This window comes from Triticum dicoccoides, chromosome 1A (assembly GCF_002162155.2).
Source record: "Triticum dicoccoides isolate Atlit2015 ecotype Zavitan chromosome 1A, WEW_v2.0, whole genome shotgun sequence".
NCBI classification, from domain to species: Eukaryota; Viridiplantae; Streptophyta; class Magnoliopsida; order Poales; family Poaceae; genus Triticum; species Triticum dicoccoides.
In genome coordinates this window covers 530,202,676-530,210,516 of record NC_041380.1, presented here as the reverse complement: position 1 = coordinate 530,210,516, position 7,841 = coordinate 530,202,676, and the positions used below count along the sequence as shown (strand labels likewise).

General features: G+C 49.0%; 1 pseudogene; it reads left to right on the top strand.

Annotated features, from left to right (window-relative positions):
* Positions 1-867: 867 nt before the first annotated feature.
* On the top strand, positions 868-7,263 carry LOC119354605 (annotated as a pseudogene).
* The last annotated feature ends 578 nt before the right edge of the window (positions 7,264-7,841 follow it).

The window sequence follows — 7,841 nt, the reverse complement described above, 5'->3', positions numbered from 1 at the left end:
TGGTGATACAACATTTAACAAGGTTACTAATCGCCTTTTTCATCCCTCTCATCAGGTCGCAAGGATCGGTGGAACAGAGGCTCCAAATGTCACTAACCAAGGCGTTTGGGGTCGCGGGCGATGGAGAACAGTCCATGGAACTCGCTTGCGAGAGGGATGTGACAAATTTGCTTAAAGCTCACCTTGAAACTTGATACAAATGATAAGAGAAAATCGTAAGTTTCAGATGCAAAGTCTTCATTTTCAAATATTAAAACTTAAAATTTACTGTGCACTTGTGCTGAATCGCAAGGAAAACAAGCGGCCAGGCAGGGCTAGGCAGGTGCATGCTCCCTCACCTGCTTACCCCTGCGAATTTCCGGTCAATTTCCCAACTGCTAGCCAGTCATCGTATTTGATATGTTAACTGCTTTTATTTTCCTTTGTGATTATTTTTCTAATAGAAGACATTTTTATTGATTCATAATATAGTACCGAGGGCTACGATAGTAATGAACCACACCGGGCTCTACATAACTAGGATACACACAACCAACAACACAAACACACATACCCATAAGATACGCCAACAAAGAGCTAAGTCATGCAAGACCAAATCTATACACCTCCAAACAGTTTCGCTCGTGCTGCCTCCAGGGGACAGCTCAGCCGAACCCTAGCCGTCGCTGCCTCCGATCTCCCTTCCTCTTTCTTTCCTTGTCGCCGCCGGAGGAAGCCGGCGAGCGAAGCTCGTCCGGGGGATGGCGGACGGCGATGGCGGGCACGTGTCCTTCCTCCACGAGGAGGCCTCCAGCTGATGCGTGACGATGCCCCTAGGCACCATGCATGGAGGAAGAGTCTGGGTGTTGGGGCGGTGGCCACGCCACCATGGCTATGAGGGTGGGGAGACCATGGCGACTGGTGGCGGTGCATCAGGGGTTCCACTGCCAAGATTCGATATGTTGCTGGTGGTATCAGCTCGAGCACTGGCCGGCGGCCCGGGGCGGTGGCTTCACGTCTGGGGTGGCTATCTCCGCCGGCGAAGTTGGGGACCGAAGGTGCGTTGGGCGTGGAGGGTTTGGGCAAGGCCCGGATGTGATGCTGATGGTGTCTGGGGTCAACTCAATCCGGCAATCGGCGTGCACGGTGTTGGGAACCTGGTAGGTTTATCCTGGATCACGGAGCGGCGGCTCTGGGCGGCGGTCCAATGGGTCTTTGCTTCGGTGTGGCGAGGACGGTCGGACGTAGTCGTTGTTGGTGGTGAAGAGGTCTACGGCGTTCGGTGTCACCTTTTCATCGTCGATGAACGTGGCTCTCCTTCCTGCAGTGGTGGACTCAGGCGACAACCTGCTCCCCCATCTCGGCTCCGGTGGTTTGGAACCCGGTCACGAGCCAGAGCGAAATCTCTGCTCGGCTTGACGATGCTGGCAGCAACGACGCCTGCGGGTGTCATATCCTGCTTGGGGGCGTCGTCATGGTCCTGATCATGTGCCCCCTCGAGCATTTGGGGAAACCCTTGTTCCGGTTCACTGGAACAAATGGGGACAACATCACGATGCCATTCCCTTCATGAAGGCGCTTTGGTTGTTCACAGAGTCCTCGGTGCTGGATATTGGGGCGCCTCGGTTCTTGATTGGGTTTCCTCTCAAGACATGGACTCCGGGGCGCAATGTATGCCATCGTCGGCGCCTCATGTGCATCTTCTTCTTTAGGCCCGGCAAGGTCCTACAACCTACTTGTTGATCCTCTAGGCACTATGTGTGGGGAGGTACCTTGATCCTCGTGGCCTTGTTGATCCTCTAGTCGTTGCTGTGATTGGGATGTGGCTTGCAACAGTAGTGATGCGGCCTGTTTGCTTTATACCATGTTTTCCTTGCCTTCTTGGCTGGAGATATGGCCAGGCGAGTTCTCTTACTCTCGATTGTAGTAGGTATGTGGGTTTTTTTTTTTGTGATGTTGTTAGACATAGTAGTGTTCATGTATACCGGTGATATCCACATGAGTGGGTTGTTGTGATTTTGTTACATGTAGTAATGTTCATGTATACTGATGATGTTCACATGAGTTCTACACAAACACCATGATTACCTGCAAGTAGGTCCATAACCTCTCAAGCAATGAAGCACACTCTTACAAAGGGGCCCCGCAAACTACCCCCGAGGCCACCACAATTCCTAGGGAGCTTATTAACTTAGTAGATTACTGCTAGTATGAGGGAACATTTTGCCCATCCAGGCCATGTTCTAAAGGTTCATGTAACATGACAAACGGAACAAACCAACAGAAAGTGTTTAGCCGCTTAGATGTGCATAGCGCCAACCCTCATGTACACGCCAAAATCAGGCACAGCTGACTCTGGGACAATGCTGAAAACCCATACATCAAGTAACTTAAATTCAAATCCTCGATGCATCTCATTTTCAGGAGATCTCGCCATGCAAAAATCCATGGCCAGTCTACTTCTCTGACTAGAAGCGGCATGTCAAGTGACAGGCTTACATTTCCTAGACTAAATACAATACTGCTAGGTCAATTTGGAATTGCTTGCCAGATATTTATAAACAAGCAGTAGGCACATGAGGTGACTCGGTATCTAGGTATTCGGCATATTTTATATGTACAATATTAAAAGGAAATCGTTGGGATTCTGGCATTCCGTATTTATGAAGCCAATGCTCTCACGTGCATTGTCAATCTCTTGTCATCACAACTGCAACTTTTTTTTATTAAATGTTGGTTGTACTCACAACCTAACTAACAATTCACATGCAAAGGCCGGGGGTGATCTTTCTTTTCCAAACTAAAAAGGACCTAAATAACAATACATGTGGCTACTGAGGCGTTAGTAAAGTTCGTGCCCCTCCATCCATGTACACCCAATACATAAATACATTGCATGCTTCCATGCTCGATGGCTCACAAGAAAACTTCAGCTGAGAGGATAACAATGGGAAAGGATCTAGTCGTCGGTCAGGAGGTAGAAGAACAGAACCAGCGCCCAACAAGATCATTAGGGAATAGGAAGCGTCGAGAATTTGAGTGGTACAGTACCCCCAAGGAGTGCTGATGTGCGGTACCAGCATACACATCTATCTGTCTTACTCATCTACTGACTCAAAGTGCTGTTCCACCAAGTCATGTTGGTGATACATGAATAGCTTGGGAGAGTTCAACGGTATGCATGCTGGTTACGATGCCTTTCCACCAAGTCGTGTTGCCGATGTAGCTACTCCGGCTTGCCGCAGATATTGATAGGTCACCGACCTGCTCTAAGTGCAATCCGAACCACACCGCCTGGGCGCCCTGCTGCGTTTTCTAGGAGATTTTGCCGTGGTTTAACCTCGTCGGCTCAAACTCAGACTCAAAAGGCTTTGCTCCAACACCTTGTAAACTTCTTGGTTAACTCCTCCAAGACTATTTTTCCAATTTGTACAGTACAAGTCCAGCTTATACACCTAAAAAAAGTCCACACTACACAGGTCCCGCAAAAATGAACAATCACAACTGAAGACTTCATTTAGCTGGGAATTATTTATGCCCAATTTCAGCAGAGTGCAAATAATTTTCTGGTCTCGCTCTCTCACAATCCAGTTTCAGATATGTATTACGAAATTCAAGTAATACAGTTTTGCATGTTTTGCAAATAGAGGTCATTTTTTTTAAATGGCATGGTTGATTGGATTTTATTGAGGGGGATGCCTTGCGGTGCACTTTATTCATTTGAGGTAATGGTTACATCCTGAACAAAAAGGATAATGGGATCTCCATCCCAAAATAAAACAGAGTTTGTATCATAAGCATTGCCTAGCTAATCTATATTGAATTGGATTTAGTGTTCTACAAATATGTGTTATATATTAACCATCTTCAACCCGCCCAAAATAAAACAAAATAAGCCCATAGAACAGAGTTTGGGCGTTTAGTTCGGAGATTCCATGGAGGAGTTTTTATAAAAATAACAAAGAAATTACAAAGCTAGAAGCCCAAAAAAAATGAAAAAAAATCCATCATGTGTTTAGATGCCCTATTTATATCCACAAAATTTGACCAAAATAATTCTCATTTGTAGGCTACACAAAAGAGACGCACATGTGAGAAAGAAAACAGAGCAGGATTTTAATTTTTGCAATGTGTTTTCAAATGGGCCTATTTTTGAAAACCTTAAAAGTCATCATAAACAGTAGAGCACGCACCCAAATCTAACTAAGCCAATGGAAATGATAACACTCATAAAAAACTAAGAGCTACTTGCGAAAAATACACTTGCATCCAGCCTAGGGCGTCGCCATCACATAGCAATAGCAACCAGGCAAAGACCACATGGAAATCTCAGACACGATAGGATTTAAGGTACTTATAAGTTACTGCAGGTACCACGAAACGTTCTGCTGGCACTACTAGTATATTACTGCCAGCATGAGGGGACGTTTTGCCCAGCTAGGCCATGTTCTTCTAAAGGTTCAGGTCGCACGGCCAATGGAACCAACCAGCACAAAGTGCTAGAGCGCTGAGACCTGCATAGCGCTAACCCTTATGTACACGCCAAAATCAGGCACAGCTGATTTTGGAACAAGCTTACCACCCACTGCCACCACCATTGCCGGCATCCCCGCCCTTGTTGCTGTCCCATCCGCCACTGGCCACCTTGTCCCAAGAACTGCCGCCACCTCCGCCTTGGCTCCCGCTCCCTTCAGCCTTGTCCCAGGATCCTTCCTTCTTCGAACCACCTTCTGAAATGGCACGGGAGAGAGATTTAGCGCTTCGAATTGGATTGTAAGATTAGCATAAGAAATGTCAATAGACAGGGGCATTGAACAGACTGAGGTGGGAGAAAATTGATGGAGGCTAGGGCCAGGGGGGGAAATGGTGAAACCACTTAGAAGCTAAAACAAATTTGAGTGTTTTCTCACTCTTTGCAGTGAAGGATCCTCGGTGGTCATACCTGAGCCCTGGTTCCTTTTGGCGAATTCCAGCTATCTTCATTGCTCTTTCCCCATGACCCTCCTCCGATACCAGCGGTAGTGTGGGCAGGAGGAGCACCCCTCTGACCCGGGATAGAGGATTTATTGCCGTAAGCTGCTCTATCAGTTGTAATACCGCCAGCAGGAGGACCCCACTAAGGCTAGTCATAGTGAAAGTAACTTAGATAGTAACATAGCGCATTTCAAAAAAAAAATTGCTTATATGGCTTATACTTAATGAGGAAAAAGGTGTTTACAGTAACATAATATGTTACTGTAACATAGCGTTTCCCGAGAAAGGATGAGTCTACAAGCTAATTAATGAAGCTATATATAACACTAATACTATGTTAATTTGCACTATGGAGATAGTAACTTAAACTAGTGTCATATGCATGACATTAGTCTAAGTTACTGCTAGCCTAACCCCGGATAAAGGATCCATCGCCAAAAGTGGCTCGTTTTGACAAACATCAGGCCCCATCACCAAGGCACGGGGCAGCACACACGAGGCGAGGGAAGCAGCGGCAAACGTGGTTGCCCTGGTGGGGTGGCCTCGGTACACGTGTCAGGGACGGCCGAGTGGCCAGCTCCACGGCTTACTCAGTTGTTTGGCCAACTCCACCGCGCGACCCTATCCCGTCCGCCCCCGTCCATTTGGGGTAAAAGGGACAAACGAGACGGCCCAGCGCGCGGGCGCAAACGGACAAATGTCCGGATTCCATCCGCTTTCGACCCATCCCTAGCCCAAACTTGCGCTCGGTTTGGGGTGAAACGGACGCGCGCGGACGGCCTCGACGCACGCCCTTGTCCCCCCCATGGCCCGCCTGTCGGGGACACTAGCAGTCCCTCCACTCCCAACGCTTCATCCTCTCTCCCCGCCCCGCCCCGCCGCCGGCGCCGCCGCTATTCTCCGGCCGCCTCCTCACCGCGCAGCCCCCCCGCCGTCCGTACCAAACCACGTCTCGACATGGCCGCCACCACGCCCGCGCTTCCGCTGTAGTTTTGGTCGTCGACCGGAGGAAGTTTGTCCCTCGCCGTCCTTGCCGGTGGCAGAGGGGACACGACTGCCGGCGACGTACCACGGCGGCCGAGGCAGATTCCCACGAGAGCTCCAGAGCGGCCTGTAGCCGGCCGGCAACCACCCTGCTGCGTCGAGGTGATCATCGCGGCCTCTTCGCCACCACAAGCGCAAGGTGTTCGACCTTTTGCCAACAGAGGTATGGACAGTGGAGATGAGTTTTTCTACCATCACTTCCTTTGTTCATCGGACGATTCGTCGTCGGATGATGACGATCTTGTGGTGGCTGCACTGGTCGTTCACGACCATATTCAACGGCAGCTTCCTCGGTATAGGGGGTCAGTCCCTGGCCGTGCTCCCAACCTGAATCGCAACAGGGAGAGAGGCCACGCCCTGCTCTATGCAGATTACTTTGCCAACACCCCGCTCTTCAGGCCGGATAAATTTCGTCGCCGTTTTCGTATGGCCAGGCATGTGTTCAATCGTATCCGAGAGGGAGTGGTTGCTCATGACCCATACTTCAAGTGCAAGACGGATGCCCTTGGCAAGCTTGGATTCTCCTCCTACTAGAAATGCACCGTGGCCATCCGCATGCTTGCATATGGAATTCCAGGCGATCTAGTGGATGAGTATGTGCGTATGAGTGAGACAACATGTCTGATGTCAATGTACAAGTTTTGCCAGGCTGTGATCGAGGTCTTTGGCCCAGAGTACTTGAGGCAGCCAACTGCCGCTGATACAGAGAGATTGTTGGTGACCAACGCAGCTAGAGGCTTTCCAGGTATGCTTGGCAGCATAGATTGTATGCACTGGGAGTGGAAGAACTGTCCATTTGCTTGGCAGGGCCAGTACAAGGGGCATGTTAATGGGTGCACTGTCATATTAGAAGCGGTGGCATCACAAGATTTTTGGATATGGCATTCTTTTTTCGGCATGGCAGGTTCTCACAATGATATCAACGTGCTGCAGCGTTCTCCAGTCTTCGCGAGGCTTGCAGAAGGCCACTCCCCACCTGTCAACTTTGAGATCAATAGCCACCATTACAACAAGGGATACTATCTAGCAGATGGTATATATCCTCAGTGGTCAACTTTTGTGAAGACAATCTCGAAACCTCAAGGTGAGAAGAGAAAGAGATTTGCCCAAATGCAAGAGAGTGTTAGAAAGGATGTGGAACGTGCTTTTGGTGTGATTCAATCCCGGTGGGGTATCGTCCGAAACCCTGCACTGTCATGGGATGAAAGGAAGCTTTGGGAGGTGATGACTGCTTGTGTGATCATGCACAACATGATCGTCGAGGACGAGCGTGATGAGAGTATCTTCGACCAAGGATTTGATTATCAAGGTGAAAATATTGAGCCCCTGCACCAAGACCCGGCCACATTTGAACAGTTTGCCCAATTCCACCGTGAGATGCGTGATTGGCACACTCATGTGAATCTTCAAAATGACTTGGTTGAGCACGTGTGGGATCACGTTGGCAACCAATAGATGTATTTGTCCATTTTATGTTCAGTCAAGACAATTTCGATTTGGTTGTAAAACTATTTTATTAAAGACTATTTCAATTGGGTTGTAAAACTATTTTAATTTTTAGACAAATATTTGGGTTCGAAACTAGTTTTAATGCAAATTTGGGCAATTCTTGGCCCTGACGGACAGGATGGGGCAAAAGGATGCGGCCGTGCGCTGGGCGCACGGCCACCGCATCCCAGGACAGGCTCGGACACGACCCCAAATCCCTACCCAAAGGGACAAAAACAAGACAAAACGGACGTCCGTTTGGAGTCGCGCGGTGGAGTTGGCCTTAGCGTGCGCCAGGTTGCCTTACGTCGAACACCTCTCCTGCTCTGTTGCTGGGCCAGTGGACGGTCCTTGCT